General features: G+C 42.4%; 1 protein-coding gene across 1 annotated transcript in view; it reads right to left on the reverse strand.

Annotated features, from left to right (window-relative positions):
* LOC110537374 (neurite extension and migration factor-like) overlaps positions 1 to 16,583 on the reverse strand; it is an 82,159-nt gene extending 65,576 nt beyond the window's left edge. Inside the window, exon 1 of the mRNA XM_021623375.2 lies at positions 16,157 to 16,583. The gene's annotated coding sequence lies outside the window, so the exon portion shown is untranslated. The remainder of the gene's footprint in view (positions 1 to 16,156) is intronic.
* Between the last annotated feature and the right edge of the window lie 220 nt (positions 16,584 to 16,803).

The raw sequence follows: 16,803 nt of genomic DNA on the forward strand, positions 1-16,803 counted from the left end.
ATGGAAGAGCTATGACATTTTCAGCTTCGAGGAATTGTGTACAGATTCTTGCGACATAGGGCTGTGCATTATCATGCTGAAACATGAGGTGATGGCAGCAGATGAATGGCACGAGAATGGGCCTCAGGATCTTGTCACGGTATCTCTGTGCATTCAAATTGACATTGATCAAAGGCAATTGTGTTCGTTGTTTGTAGATCATGTCTGCCTATACCATAACCCATTGACAGTACTTTGGTTTGACTTTCATTGTTGCTGAAAAAACACACAATAAAGTGGTCAGGTCCCCCTTCATTCATTCTTTCCTGGAGCCGACTACTCCCACTTTATCATCTGATATAATCATATTATAACATATTCAGCATCCAGTAGCCTGGATTATGTTAAAATATGAAAATATTGTGATGAATTAAACATATTTGTTGTAAGAGATTAAATAAAATCCTAGACTCAAGGGTTTAAGGCCTCTGCCTCAGGATGAGATGTATTCTGAGATAAACTGTCCTTCTGGCCAATACGGTTCAAAGGACATACAGTACAGCTCTGGCGTGGATGTGTAACTGTGAGCATATTGACGCCACCTCTCAATCACTGTACCACAGTAAAGATCTTCCTGTGTAAATAATGAGCAGGGGACAAGTTAACCACCAATCAGAGGTTAGCATGGGGTTAGGCATGTTGCATGGGAGGAGGTGTTGATTTCTCCTGATAGAGTACTGGACAAATACAAACAAATGAAGCATGGCGTGGTGACTCACAGCTCTAATGAAGCAGTGTATTGACTAAATTCCCCCTCTGTCTGCGAGGCGTGCATCCCAGCTGCCCTTCTGAATACCAATTACTGTACCGATGGGCTGCTCTGTCACTCAGCCCAAATGCCAGTGAGCTGGTGTGTGTGTGAGTATGAGTGTGTGTGAGAGAGAGAGAGAGAGAGAGAGAGAGAGAGAGAGAGAGAGAGAGAGATGCTGTGGGTCAAAAGCTCAGAGGATGCAGAGAGGAAGGAACAGAATGTGTGAAGCTAGAGCTTTAGGTTTGCCATCTAACTGAATTCCTTTTCAGTTCCATTTTCATATCCTATCAAACCACCTATCCTCCGAAGATCTTGGAGCACTGTAATCTATTACGTGTCAGTGCTAGAGAACAAAATGCTGATGAACAAAGAGGCTCAAATTGCTACAGAACCTTTTTTTGCTTATATTTGGTGTGATGACGTGCTGACATAATTAGTCAGTAGCATAGTGAGAGGAGAAGATGACAAGCATTTGGCATCTACAGAATCATTGGTACATTGGATTGGCAAAGACTCTCATAATAGTACTGTACCTGAGGCTCAGACTGGGGACAACAATAACTGTTGTTCAATATTATAGCTCCTCTAATTCCCTCCGCACTGTTTTGTGGAAGGTCTTTGTTTGATTTCTCTCATCTTCGCCCCAAACAAAAATGAAGGAGCCGAATAAAGAGTGGGCAATATAAATAACGCTGAGCAGCCCAAGGGCAGGGCAGTACAAAGCCTAGTAAACAGCCATTGATTTGAGCAGGGCCAGGGCCGGTCCTCTCTCCGAGGAGGTGCCTCCGCTTCTACTGATGGACGGGCCTGACAGCAGCTCCTTCAGCAAACTCCTTTTATAAAAAATGTGATTAATATTTATCCAGCATTAGAGCCATCCTTAAGACTGAAACTAGACGGACTAGACAGTCCCCCCCAGTCAAGGAGTTATGGAAGAAGGGAAAACCAGCTGAAAGTCATTATTCTTTTTCAAGCCTTGAAGATTTATCGGAATCACAAGGCTGGAGAAAGGAATTTTAGGAATATTAGTTAATCCTCAATAAAAGCGTTATGCAAAGTCCTGACAGAATTACAGTACATAAAGGTAAATGTCTATGTCGTCAATTTCTTTGTGGGAGGTAGTATTTGCATTGTTTATCATATGCTCGATGTAGGGTTGAAAAGATTATACGTTTCTAGCAATTTTGCTCCCGAGTGGCACAGCTGTCTAACGCACTGCATCTCAGTGCTACCATCTCAGTGCTAAAGGCATCACTACAGACCCTGGTTCGATCCCGGGCTGTATCACAACCAGCTGTGATCGGGAGTCCCATAGGGCAGCGCACAACTGGCAAAGTATCATCTGATATAGGGGAGGATTTGGCCGGGGTAGGCCGTCATTGTAAATAAGAATTTGACTTGCCTAGTTAAATCAAATAAAAAAGGAGTAGCAGAACAACATTGAGTACAACTTTTTATCCGTACACAGCTTAAAGGTTAATCCAACCTCTGACCTATGCACCACTGAACTTTGACATACAGCGCTTTCAGAAAGTATTCAAACCCCTTGACTTGTTCCATATTTTATTGTGTTACAGCCTGAATTTAATGGATTCAATTGATATTTTGTGTCACTGGCCTACACATAACATGCCATAATGTTAAAGTGGAATTATGATTTTATACATTTTTACAAATTCATTACAAATGAAAAGCTGAAATGTCTTGAGTCAATACGTATTCAATCCATTTGTTATGGTAAGCCTAAATAGGAGTAAACATTTGCTTAATAAGTCACATGGACTGTGTGCAATAATGTTTTATTTTACCTTTATTTACCTAGGCAAGTCAGTTACATACAAATTCTTATTTTCAATGATGGCCTAGGAACAGTGGGTTAATTGCCTGTTCAGGGGCTGAACAACAGAATTGTACCTTGTCAGCCTGGGGATTTGAACTTGCAACCTTCCGGTTACTAGTCCAACGCTCTAACCACTAGACTTCCACTAGATGACTACCTCATCTATCGACCCCACACATGTCTGTAAGGTCCCTGAGTTGAACAGTGAATTTCAAATTCAGATTCAACCACAAAGACCAGGGAGCTTTTCTAATGCCTCACAAAGAAGGGTACCTACTGTATTGGTAGATGGGTAAAAAAAAAGCAGACATTGAATATACCTTTGAGCATGGTGAAGTTATTAACTACACTTTGGATGGTGTATCAATACACCCAGTCGCTACAACGATACAGACGTCCTTCCTAACTCAGTTGTCGGAGAGGAAGGAAACCACTCAGGGATTTCACCATGAGGCCAATGGTGACTTTAAAACAGTTACAGAGTCCACAACTAAGAGGTTTTAATGTCCCCTGTTTTGGGGAACTGCTTGGTTCTGGTACTGGTTCCGACCAACATTTTCACTTTTAAATCGATCTGTGGACACCATAGATCAAAACGGCTTGCATTGAGCGTTAGCCCTGATTCTCACAGACGCAGGAGTATGTCTCTTTTGCCTGTGTGAAGCAGGATGTGAAATCTGTCACCACTAGAATCTGGAATGTCCCTCCTACCATTTCATTGGCTCTTCAGACTTTCCATCAACTCCTGACTGAACCCTACGTCACAGCCACAAACAATGCATAAGCCTTGACTCATTACATCGTAGCGCAGCGTGGTTTTGTCGCTGTAGCACCTTCAGAGATCGATTTAGAGCCAGTAGTCTAATATGAGCCACGATTAATATGAGATGAAAGGTGAGTTCCTAATGAGTTCATGAAGCCACACTAGAGCTCTGTGAGAAGTTCACAGCGGTGGGGGCAGACGTTTTGAACAAGAGAGACCTTTAGAAAATATGCACATTTTCTCTAACTCTAGACATACAAATATGTATTTTACAGTTATAAGGAAGGTGAAATCTCATAGTTTATAATTTGATTATACTATATTTAGAAAGCATATATGTCATTTCAAGCCTTAGTCATACAGTTTTGTAGAATAGGAAATACATCATAAAATATTTCATATTTTCATATTTTTATCATATTTGTACTGGATACTTGAGCTTGTGTCCTCAAAATTGACTGCAGCAATTTATAACTTTTTCTACCAGAAAGGTGAGATTTTAACCTTTCTTGGAGTATGCAGCATTACTAGTTATTGTTTATGGCCCTCTCATAATAAATCATTACTTTGGAGGATTAAGTAGATTACATTTCCGGTTACATTTTGTTACATTTAACTGGTTAATGGCTGTGATAGGAGAAAACTGAGGACGGATTGTGTAGTTACTCCACAATACTAACCTAATAGACAGAGTGAAAAGAAGGAAACCTGGACAGAATAAACAATTTGCAATAAGGCACTAAATTAAAACTGCAAACATGTGGCAAAGAAATTACCTTTATGTCCTGAATACAATGCGTTATGTTTGAGGCAAATCCAACACAACACATCACTAAGTACCCCTCTTGATATTTTCAAGCATAGTGGTGGCTGCATCATGTTATGGGTATACTTGTCATCAGCAAGGATGGGGAGTTTTTTAGGATAAAAAGAAATGGAATAGATCTAAGCACAGGCAAAAACCTAGAGGTAAAGCTGGTGCAGTATGTTTTCCAACAGACACTGGGAGACAAATTCAACAGTCAGCACGACAATAACTTAAAACACAAGGCCAAATATACACTGGAGTTGCTTACCAATACGAAATTGAATGTTCCTGAGTGGCTTAGTTACAGTTTTGACTTAAATCGTCTTGAAATATATATTTTTTAAGAATAATGTGCAAATATTGTACAATCCAGGTGTGCAAAGCTCTTAGAGACTTACCCAGAAAGACTCACAGCTGTAATCGCTGCCAAAGGTGATTCTAACATGCATTGACTCAGGGGTGTGAATACTTATGTGAACAAAATGTGGAAAAAGTCAAGGGGTCTGAATACTTTCCGAATGCACCGTATCAATACAACATGTAATTGAGGAAACACTGAGAGACTGGAGAGTATGGTCATTTACTGAGAGGTTGACCTGAGAGGTTAACCAAAATGTTGAGGTGTCTGATTGTGAGAGACAGGACATAACAACAGCCATACCTTTGAAAACTTGGGCCCTATCAAAATAGAAACGTAAAACATTGCTGTTTTCTTTTTGTTTGAATGCAAGGAGGAACTTTTCTGATGACACAAGTCATTAATGGCTGGCAGAACGACTCCTCCCCCATCACAGCTCTAGTGCATTAAACTGGAGGCTCCATTTTCAAGGGGGGGGACGACGACGACGACGACACAAAAACCTCCTGCCAATCCTCTCTGAATGCATGCCCCTACAACAACAGCACTAGGGCCTCTTTACAGAAAGACCTCTGACGGACAGCCTGACATTCTGCAACAGCCCAGAATGCCAACATGCACTCAGACTACAATAGCAACACCTTCTCCCTAAATATCATTGTGAATCAAAGCCAATAGTCACATATTTGTTAATAATAGAAACGTGCAAGAGTCCTCAGCTAAGAGACATTGGTAATAGGTTATTTAGCAAATAAGGATGGAGCTGAGAGAAAAATCTAAAGGTACAGATGTAACAACTGTCTTCACTGCTTCTAACTCTCTAATGCCTTAGGGAATCTACAAAATGTTAGTTCTTTAAGAGTGTGTGTGCCATATTTATGCCTTATTAATATATACTGAGTATACAAAACATTAAAAGGGATAATCCACCCCAGAAATAAAAATCATGAAACTCCAGTCGATTTGGTGAAAGCCTATGTTCTGCCAGTGGGTAAAATAAATCCCTATGATTTAACTTCCAAGTCAGTGGTCGCCATCTGGTCGATTGACTGGTCGATCTTCCAGGCATTCCTAGTCGATCACCAAACATTTCTGGAGAAAAGCTAAAGATAAAGGGGCCAACAGTAGGTGCAAAAACTGGTCAGTCTCACAGCAGGAAAAGAAGGAGAGAACAGGGACCGTGAGAGGCAGACCCTCTGCTGCCCTTCCTCCCTCCACTGAGATTAATGCTGTGTTCAAAACATCTGGGAACTCCTATATATCTAACTTCAAACCACAGTGCGTTCAAGGCAACTGGGAAATCGGAAATAAAAACGAGATCCAACTGGGAATAATAGATTTGAACGGTAATCCAACTCGGAATTCCAAGTCGGACACTCAGGCATCTTTCTAGAGGGCAGACTTTTCAAACTGAATATCACCAACGTCATGATTTGACCTCGTTTTTTTTTCTGAGTTCCCACCATATGTACAAAATTTGTGGATTTGGCCATTTCAGCCAAACCCATGGCTGACAGGTGTATAAAATCGTGCACACAGCCATGCAATCTTCATAGACAACCATTGGCAGTAGAATGGCCTTATTGAAGAGCTCAATGACTTTCAAAGTGTCACCGTCATAGGATGCCATCTTTCCAATAAGTCAGTCCGTCAAATTTCTGCTCTGGTCCACTGTAAGTGCTGTTATTGTGAAGTGGAAACGTCTAGGAGCAACAACGGCTCAGTCGCGAAGTAGTAGGCCACACAAGCTCACAGTCAATTTGCTTACCGCCCCAATACAGACGATGCAATCGCCATCACACTGCACACTGCCATCTGGACAAGAGGAATACCTATGTAAGAATGCTGTTCATTGACTATAGCTCAGCATTCAACACCATAGTACCCTCCAAGCTCATCATTAAGCCCAGGGCCCTAGTGTCTGAACCCTGCACTGTGCAACTAGGTCCTGGACTTCCTGACGGGCCGCCCCAGGTGATGAAGGTAGAAAACATCACCTTCACTTCGATGATCCTCAACACAGTGGCCCCACAAGGGTGCATGCTCAGCCCCCTCCTGTACTCCCTGTTCACCCATGGCTGTGTGGCCACGCATGCCTCCAACTCAATCATCAAGTTTGCAGATGCCACAATAGTAGTAGGCCTGATTACAAACAACGATGAGACAGCCTACTGGGAGGAAGTGAGGCCCCTGGGAGTGTGGTGTCAGGAAAATAACCTCTCACTCAACGTCAACAAAACAAAGGAGATGATCGTGGACTTCAGGAAACAGCAGAGGGAGCAACCCCCTATCCACATCGACGGGACCACAGTGGAGAATGTGGAAAGCTTCAAGTTCCTCGGCGTACACATCACTGACAAACTGAAATTGTCCACCCACGCAGACAGTGTATTCAACATCAGGAGGCTGACAAAATTTGGTTTGGCACCTAAAACCCTCACAAACTTTTACAGATGCACAATTGAGAGCATCCTGTCAGGCTGTATCACCGCCTGGTACGGCAACTGCACTGCCCGCAACCGCAGGGCTCTCCAGAGGGTGGTGCGGTTTGCCCAATGCATCACCGGAGGAAAACTGCCTGCCCTCCAGGACACCTACAGCACCCAATGTCACAGGAAGGCCAAAAAGATCATCAAGGACAACAACCACCCAAGCCACTGCCTGTTCACTACGCTATCATGGGACGGAGAGACTGAAAAACAGCTTCTATCTCAAGGCCATCAGACTGTTAAATAGCTATCACTAGCACCTTAAGAAGCTGCTGGCCTATAGACTTGAAATCACTGGCCACTTTAATAATGGAACACTAGTCACTTTAATAATGTTTACATATTTTGCATTACTCATCTCATATGTATATGCTGTATTCTATTTTATTCTACTATATCTTAGTCTATGCCGCTCTGACATTGCTTATCCAAATATTTATATAATCTTAATTCCATTCCTGTACCTTAGTGTGTAATTGTTAATATTACTTGTTAGATATTACTGCACTGTTGGCGCTAGAAACACAAGCACTTCGTTACACCCGCAATAACATCTGCTAAACATGTGTATGTGACCAATAACATTTGATTTGATTTGACAGAGTGGGACCGCCGAGTGCTGGAGCGTGTAAAAATCGTCTATCTTCGGCTGCAACACTCACTACCAAGTTCCAATCTGCCTCTGGAAGAAACGTCAACACAATAACTGTTCGTCTTCAGCTTCATGAAATGGGTTTCTATGGCTGAGCAGCCGCACACAATCCTAAGAGATCACCATGCGCAATGCCAAGCGTCGGCTGGAGTGGTGTAAAGCTCGCCGCCATTGGACTCTGGAGCAGTGGAAACGAGTTATCTGAAGTGATGAATCACGCTTCACCATCTGGCAGACGAATCTGGGTTTGGTGGATGCCAGGAGAACACTACCTGCCCCAATGCATAGTGCCAACTGTAAAGTTTGGTGGAGGAGGAAAAATGGTCTTAGTTCCAGTGAAGGAAAATCTTAATGCTACAGCTTACAATGACATTCTAGGCTATTCTGTGCTTCCAATTTTGTGGCAACAGTTTGGGGAAGGCCCTTTCCTGTTTCAGCATAACAATGACCCCATACACAAAGCGAGGTCCATACAAAAATGGTTTGTTGAGATCAGTGTGGAAGAACTTGACTGGCCTGCACAGAGCCCTGACCTCAAACCCATCAAACACCTTTGGGATAAATTGGAAAGCCGATTGCGAGCCAGTCCTAATCGCCCAACATCAGTGCACGACCTCACTAATGCTCTTGTGGCTGAATGGAAGCAAGTCCCAGCAGCAAGTTGAAAAATATATGGCAAATAGAAACTGGGTGGTCTTCATAGATAGATGGGAGGGGTTGAGCGTGGCTGAAGGACTAAAAACAAACAAAAGATAACTCATGTAAAATATACTGTGTCCGTAAAATGTATAGAGTTTCAAGTGTTAATGTCACATGCACAAACAAGTACATATAATATGTATAAGCTGGAAGTAGAAGTGTTGTTGTCCATTCGTTTACTCCAATTAGGGGAGGGGTGGCAAGGTTAGGGGAAAATAATAAAGGAAAAATATATTTATATACAGCCCACTCATTCAAGGGTTTTTCTTTATTTGTACAATTTTCTACATTGAAGAATAATAGTGAAGACATCAAAACTATGAAATAACACATACGGAATCATGTAGCAACCAAAAAGTGTTTTGAGATATTTGAGATTCTTCAAAGTAGCCACAAAGTAGCCACCCTTTGCCTTGATGACAGCTTTGCACTCTTGGCATTCTGTCAGCCTGTTTTGAGACCCGCATTTTTTTGGGGGGGGGATTTGCCTGTTTTGCATGTTATTTTTCATTAATACGTGCTACATATCAGGGCCTCCCGGGTGGCGCAGTGGTTAAGGGTGTACTGCAGCGCCAGCTGTGCCATCAGAGTCCCTGGGTTCGCGCCCAAGCTCTGTCGTAACCGGCCGCGACCGGGAGGTCTGTGGGGCGATGCACAATTGGCCTAGCGTCGTCCGGGTTAGGGAGGGATTGGTCGGTAGGGATCTCCTTGTCTCATCGTGCACCACTGTGGCGGGCCGGGTGCAGTGCGCGCTAGCCAAGGTTGCCAGGTGCATGGTGTAGCCTCTGACACATTGGTGCGGCTGGCTTCGGGGTTGGATGCGCGCTGTACCCAGGGACTCTGATGGCACAGCTGGCGCTGGGTTGTGTATCGGAGGACGCATGACATTCAGCCTTCGTCTCTCCCGAGCCCGTATGAGACAAGATAGTAGCTGATACCACGAAATTGGGGAGAAAAAAAGGCTAAAAAGGCTATAACCAGAATAGAAAGAGGAATGGGAGACCCCGGTGCACAACTGAGCAAGAGGACAAGTACATTAGAGTGTCTAGTTTGAGAAACAGACGCCTCACAAGTCCTCAACTGGCAGCTTCATTAAATAGTACCCGCAAAACACCAGTCTCAACGTCAACAGTGAACAGGCAAATCCAGGATGCTGGCCTTCAAGGCAGAGTTGCTCTGGCTCTGGCTCTGGCTCTGTCTCTGCTCTAGAAGGTCAGCATCCCGGAGTCTCCTCTTCACTGTTGATGTTGAGACTGGTGTTTTACGGGTACTTGTTGAGGATGACAACGAACCATCCTCAACAAGGTTGGAAAGTGACAGTGAAGATGAGGCCTCAGAGTCTGATGTTCAAGAGGTGGGCATTGAGGAGGTCCAGGGAGAAGACATGGCAGCCTGAGAGGAAGACAACCAAAGACAACCAAAGCTTTAGTTTCTAGACTATCATTCACAGATGTATGTTGAAAATGTTTTTGGGAGATGCGATGAATCATTGGGGATCATTCAATATTCCCTTCTTTGTTGTTCAGTGAAATCATCCCATGCAAAGAGTCAACTCATTTAATTAAAGTTCAATTCGTAAATTGTAAAAACTCAATTGTTTTTAAAAATGTATATTGGAAGGATTTAATACTTTTTTAATTGTGTCTACTTATGATCATGTAAAAGGTTTATGTTTCTGTCTCCATATGATATGGTAAATATATGCTATGCAAAAAACATCTACATTTAAATGGTATTAATATTACTTTGCATGTATTTCCATTAATTCACATATACAGTGGGGCAAAAAAGTATTTAGTCAGCCACCAATTGTGCAAGTTCTCCCACTTAAAAAGATGAGAGAGGCCTGTAATTTTCATCATAGGTACACTTCAACTATGACAGACAAATTGAGATTTTTTTTCTCCAGAAAATCACATTGTATGATTTTTAATACATTTATTTGCAAATTATGGTGGAAAATAAGTATTTGGTCACCTACAAACAAGCAAGATTTCTGGCTCTCACAGACCTGTAACTTCTTTAAGAGGCTCCTCTGTCCTCCACTCGTTACCTGTATTAATGGCACCTGTTTGAACTTGTTATCAGTATAAAAGACACCTGTCCACAACCTCAAACAGTCACACTCCAAACTCCACTATGGCCAAGACCAAAGAGCTGTCAAAGGACACCAGAAACAAAATTGTAGACCTGCACCAGGCTGGGAAGACTGAATCTGCAATAGGTAAGCAGCTTGGTTTGAAGAAATCAACTGTGGGAGCAATTATTAGGAAATGGAAGACATACAAGACCACTGATAATCTCCCTCGATCTGGGGCTCCACGCAAGATCTCACCCCGTGGGGTCAAAATGATCACAAGAACGGTGTGCAAAAATCCCAGAACCACACGGGGGGACCTAGTGAATGACCTGCAGAGAGCTGGGACCAAAGTAACAAACAGTAACGCCGCCAGGGACTCAAATCCTGCAGTGCCAGACGTCTCCCCCTGCTTAAGCCAGTACATGTCCAGGCCCGTCTGAAGTTTGCTAGAGAGCATTTGGATGATCCAGAAGAAGATTGGGAGAATGTCATATGGTCAGATGAAACCAAAATATAACTTTTTGGTAAAAACTCAACTTGTCGTGTTTGGAGGACAAAGAATGCTGAGTTGCATCCAAAGAACACCATACCTACTGTGAAGCATGGGGGTGGAAACATCATGCTTTGGGGCTGTTTTTCTGCAAAGGGACCAGGATGACTGATCCGTGTAAAGGAAAGAATGAATGGGGCCATGTATCGTGAGATTTTGAGTGAAAACCTCCTTCCATCAGCAAGGGCATTGAAGATGAAACGTGGCTGGGTCTTTCAGCATGACAATGATCCCAAACACACCACCCGGGCAACGAAGGAGTGGTTTCGTAAGAAGCATTTCAAGGTCCTGGAGTGGCCTAGCCAGTCTCCAGATCTCAACCCCTTAGAAAATCTTTGGAGGGAGTTGAAAGTCTGTGTTGCCCAGCAACAGCCCCAACACATCACTGCTCTAGAGAAGATCTGCATGGAGGAATGGGCCAAAATACCAGCAACAGTGTCTGAAAACCTTGTGAAGACTTACAGAAAATGTTTGACCTCTGTCATTGCCAACAAAGGGTATATAACAAAGTACTGAGATAAACTTTTGTTATTGACCAAATACTTATTTTCCACCATAATTTGCAAATAAATTAATAAAAAATCCTACAATGTGATTTTCTGGATTTTTTTTCTCATTTTGTCTGTCATAGTTGAAGTGTACCTATGATGTACCTAGGCCTCTCTTATCTTTTTAAGTAGGATAACTTGCACAATTGGTGGCTGACTAAATACTTATTTGCCCCACTGTATACCCGTTAATTTCCATATATTCCCGTTAATTCTCACAGAAGGTTTCCACCTCTGAATATTCCCCAAAGTGTGCAACCCTAATAAGGCAGCTACAAAATGCAGGTGTTCCAGCCTAGCTCAGTACTTTCTGTGGTGGTGGGGCAAGCCAGCAGAAGATACGGAGCGTTGCCCCGTGATTGGCTCAGTGTTCTGTCACTCATGGGAACACTACGTCACCGCCAAGTCTAACGGTAGAGATCGAAAATTCAAGCCCCTTGGGTGCTGCCATAGAGTTACATTAGAAGTGCTCATCCAAGAAGGCTCAAGGTCATTGGCCACAGATAAAATGAAGTCAAATCACGTTATATCTACAGTAGCTTTGATTGGACTATGAACATCATACTTTCAAAATCTTAGCTAGCAGTCATCATCATGAATCAATTTGACAATCTGCTGGCAAATCCTTTTAAATCCTTGTCATTTGAAGATAAATAATTATAGATAAAACGTATCGGTGCTCATCGGCCATTGGACATAAACATTACACAACAAGGTGGAAATCGCAAATTCAGCAATGAGTGGTTTGGAAGGAATCAGTGGATAACTGCAAGCATTGCAAAGCAATCATTAGCCTGCTATTCAGTGGAGTGGATGTGTGGTCCAAGTCTACGTTTAATGGTCTCTTTTCTTAGTTTAAAATGATATACATTCAACATTGGCCTTGCTGTCAATGAAGCATGATTTGTGCCTCGCTCAAAACAATTGCTAACTCAGAATTACAAAATCTGACTTTACTGAGTTCAAGACAACTGGAAACTCGGGAAAAACGAGCTACAACTGGGAAAATGTTTGAAAACGTTTTGAACCTTCATCCAACTCGGAATTGTAAATCGGGATCTCAGGCCTCTTTCTAGAGCTACGACCTGAAGATCAATGACGTCATCATGATTGAACTTTTTTTGGAGTTCCCAGTTGTCTTAAAAGAACCATAAATCCAGAGAATGCCAGACTTTGATGACAAAGTTTGATGACAAAATTTGCCCACGAAGGACCGCTGCGCCACCTTCCTGTTCAAGTGATCACAGCACAACAAGGTGAGTCCAAAAATGTTCTGTATGCTGCTGCATAAATGATGTTATATGCCAAGGAGATATGTATACTGTAGTTAAGAAAGTAATACTAAGTGTATGTTGTGTAGTAAGCTGTTAGTAGCCCATGTGCCTCACCCTAATAATTTAGTATATTTTCACCTCTTAATTTCGCCTACTGTTCTGACTTGGTGGTGCACATGTAGCCTATAACCTGTTTTTGAGAAATGTAATCATCACATACTGTAAGAACTTTAATTGTCTGCTTATATGCCCCCTTTATTTATCCTATGGTTCTGACTTGGTGTACAGGGAGAACACTGTAAGAACGGCCCATGTTCTGAATTCTGTCGTATGTACATTTCAAAAGTGCTGAACAAATAGTTATACTGACTAGGTACGTCCAAGCTTGTTCATTAATGTCTTAATCGTAATTCGGATTGCATCTTATCCGCCCTTATTACATATTTTGTACATCTCAATTGTCAGTAGAAACCACATTTGTTTAAGCAAGGCAGTAAATTAGGCTGAAAGGCAGTAAATGAGGCTGAATTAACTGTTTCGCTGCCAGACAAGGCTCTGCTGATAGCCAGGTGTAGCAGTGGTAAGGTGTTGGGACTGCTGTTGGGACAGCTTTAGGTAGGCTCAAACAGTTTGTGGGCCACTGTTTGTCACCGTTATAGTGTAATTAATGTATTGTTTAGTGTTGTGTTGTGTAGTGGCTTTGCTGGCATGCATCCCACATTATAATTTGTTTGCTCCACCAAGATTGACGTGCTAAAATCGCCATTGGTTAACTCCAATGCTTCCCACAGTTGTGTTAAGTTGGCTGGATGTTCTTTGGGTGGTGGACCATTCTTGATACACACTGTGACAAAAACCCGTTGCAGTTCTTGACACAAACTGCTATGCCTGGCACCTACTAGCATACATTGTTCAAAGGCACTTAAATCTTGTGTCTTTCCCATTCACCCTCTGAATGGCACTCATACACAATCCATGTCTCAAGGCTTAAAAATAGTTATTTAACCTGTCTCCTCCCCTTCATCTACTGTTTGAAGTGGATATAACAAGTGACATAAATAAGGGCTCATAGCTTTTACCTGGATTCACCTGGTCAATCTATGTCATGGAAAGAGCAGGTGCTCTTAATGTTTTGTATACTCATTGTATAATACCATATGCAAAAGTCTCACAGAGGATATTTTTCAATAAAGAAATACAGCAAGTGATTCCTTCATGATTGGACATAGAGAGACAAACCAGAGTCATCCAGGACCACAGCAGTGGGGTTGGTGTTTGTATCTGCCTGCCAGTGAGGAGGATAGAGGTTAGAAACATTGTGAATGTTACAGGCCCAGCATGGGCAGCTAAAGATCTCAGCACTCTGCTCTGCTCTAATGTCTGTCTGTCTGTCCCACTAGAGAGGAAGCTCAGTTCAGACTTTTTCCCTGCGGTCATGAAAGTAATCAAAAAGGGCTGAGCCACCCATCTCACGGGGTCGTTACCTTTCTGTTAATTACAGCATGCTACCTCAACTCCCTCCGATGCCGAGCAGCGCCACAGTCACCGCAACAATGCAGTACTGAGCCGAGGGGGTTATCTCTGAGTGAATTAATGAATGACTGACAACCAGGCACAAAAACATTTGCCCACTATTCAACAGGTTAAATCGTATGAAAATGTGTCTGTTCATGTTCTGTATGGTCATTTTAACTGGTGGGAAATACCGGTTTATACCATACATACCGGCTCCTATATAGAAGACTGAAATGTGTTAATCAGTGTGACGTCTACCCAGGTATTGGTACAACCTTTCACCCAACCTCCCAGGCAGCCTCGCTCCTCCCCCTCTGGCACTACTTTCAGATAAACACAATGCAGTGCTGTGTGCAGCCCAGCCTTCAAGGACCTGCTCTCTCTGTTCTCTCTGAGAACATTGGGCTGCTGAAGTAAGGAAGACAAAAACCCATAGAACGGAGGCACAGAGGACTACATTAAGTGGATTGTTGTTGTCTCACCCTGAACATGCCTAATCCTATTCACTTTCAAACATAATAGGCAAAATGGGATGGGTAAAAAACAGCATGTTTCTTCAAAACTACTTTAGTACCTTATAACATCAATGGAGCGACATGGGGCTGGACAACCAAACAACACATTGGGACAGTAAAGGAAACGTACTAGGTCTGGCACTGGGATGGGTAGCTCTTAGCAGGAACCCTGCTTGAGTTGATATACAGACCTGATCAAATTAAAGGATTTTCAGTGCCTATTATTGGGGACACTCTGGGCTAAATTAAGAGGGTGTATTTCGTCCTCTTATCTACTGTATTTTCAAAAACATGAAACCCCAAAAAATTACCTTCAACTTCAAATTAACACTTGTGCATAATTAAGCCTGATAAACAATTCCCCAGCCCTTTCACAAGGGAATGTTGTTGAGTTAAACTCTGCCTCTTAGGGACAACCACCTGTGAAGGATAGCTTTAACCAGGCATTATTCTGGAAAGATGGTGAATCATTTAGTTGTGCTATCCCTGCAATTTGGCAGAGAGCTCCATATATGTTATTGCCATCCATGTGAGAAGTAGGATCGAGATGTAATCTTACAATGATAATAATACTGTAATAACAATAATGTTGAGACAATTTTTATTTGCTTGTCCTTTTTGTAAACACTAAGAGTGCATTTATGCGAGTGCGACAGGTCTGACCTTATGTCACATACAAATATGAACAGAAATTGAACACAGCATCTAACCACAGGGAAAGAAGAAAAGCTGGGAACTCCATGCTGAAAATAAATGAATCTGGGAGCAGAGAGCAATGGTCGATTTCATGCCAAGGGGAGCACATTATTCAGTGAAATGTTCAAGTTTAAGCATCTTGTTTATTGAACTAAGCACTGCCAAATACTGCAAAGGTTGTCCAGGACCTGGACTGACAATTCTCATATTGCCTGTGTGTTGTATGTCTGTGTGTTTTGGGGGATGGGATATGGGGTGCAGTTTGCTGGTACCTCTAATGCTCCAATGTAGGGTATCACTTTTTTTCTTAATAAGGAATGTTGTCTTTCAATGCATTTTATGACAATTGCTTTTCTGCACAGTTTAAAAGTGAAGTAACTGTATACAATTAAATACATTCTTAAATATACAAACACAACAGATGAATGTTGATTTAACGTGATACATGAAATACCCTCCCCCCTTTTCTCTCGAATGCAGCCGAAGAAATTGTAGGCTATTTGACGTTGCATATTCTTTATGCAAGTGTGTTGCCCTGAACTGAGAACCATATTCGTCATTGTACAACATTTAACTTACCTCTCTTTTCACACGGGCTGCGCTTTTCCCGTCGTCATCATTCCATTTACAGTTATTTATTTGACAGATGGAAACTGTATCTTCTCCTCAATGCAGCGAGTGCGACCTCACCATGTTTTTCCCAAGCCCGGACTCCCTGTATCAGCAGGTGGACGCGCCTCCCTATGATGGAGACAGCGTGCCTTTGCCCCCCTACCACTCCATTTTATTGTACACTCTTCTTCGTAATCCAGCAAACAAAAAAATATATTGGCCATTCCATGTGTCGTGTACATTATGTTATATAAAAGAGCGCCATGTTCGTGTTCGTTTCCTATGACGCACCCTGGATCAATGTACACCGAAACTGGATGATGCTATTGTTATGTCCTATCTTTTTTTCCACAGATGCACCCCGTCCCTGACAACGACGGTAGGCTCGTGCCAGTTTGCTCCCCCTCTTTTGCGACGTGCCATAAAGAGCGCGCCCACAAATTTCACTCGGGACCGCGCTTCTCCATGCCCAGTTTAACAGGTGCAGTTTGGTTCTCAAGGAAATTAGCTATTACAATGCCATCACTCGAGTTGACACTTTAATTGACAAGCAGAGCTCTCTTCTCTTACAATTTATATTTAGCTAAACCGGAGCCTAATTTTGGGGCTTTATA

This window comes from Oncorhynchus mykiss, chromosome 12, assembly GCF_013265735.2.
Source record: "Oncorhynchus mykiss isolate Arlee chromosome 12, USDA_OmykA_1.1, whole genome shotgun sequence".
Lineage (NCBI taxonomy): Eukaryota > Metazoa > Chordata > Actinopteri > Salmoniformes > Salmonidae > Oncorhynchus > Oncorhynchus mykiss.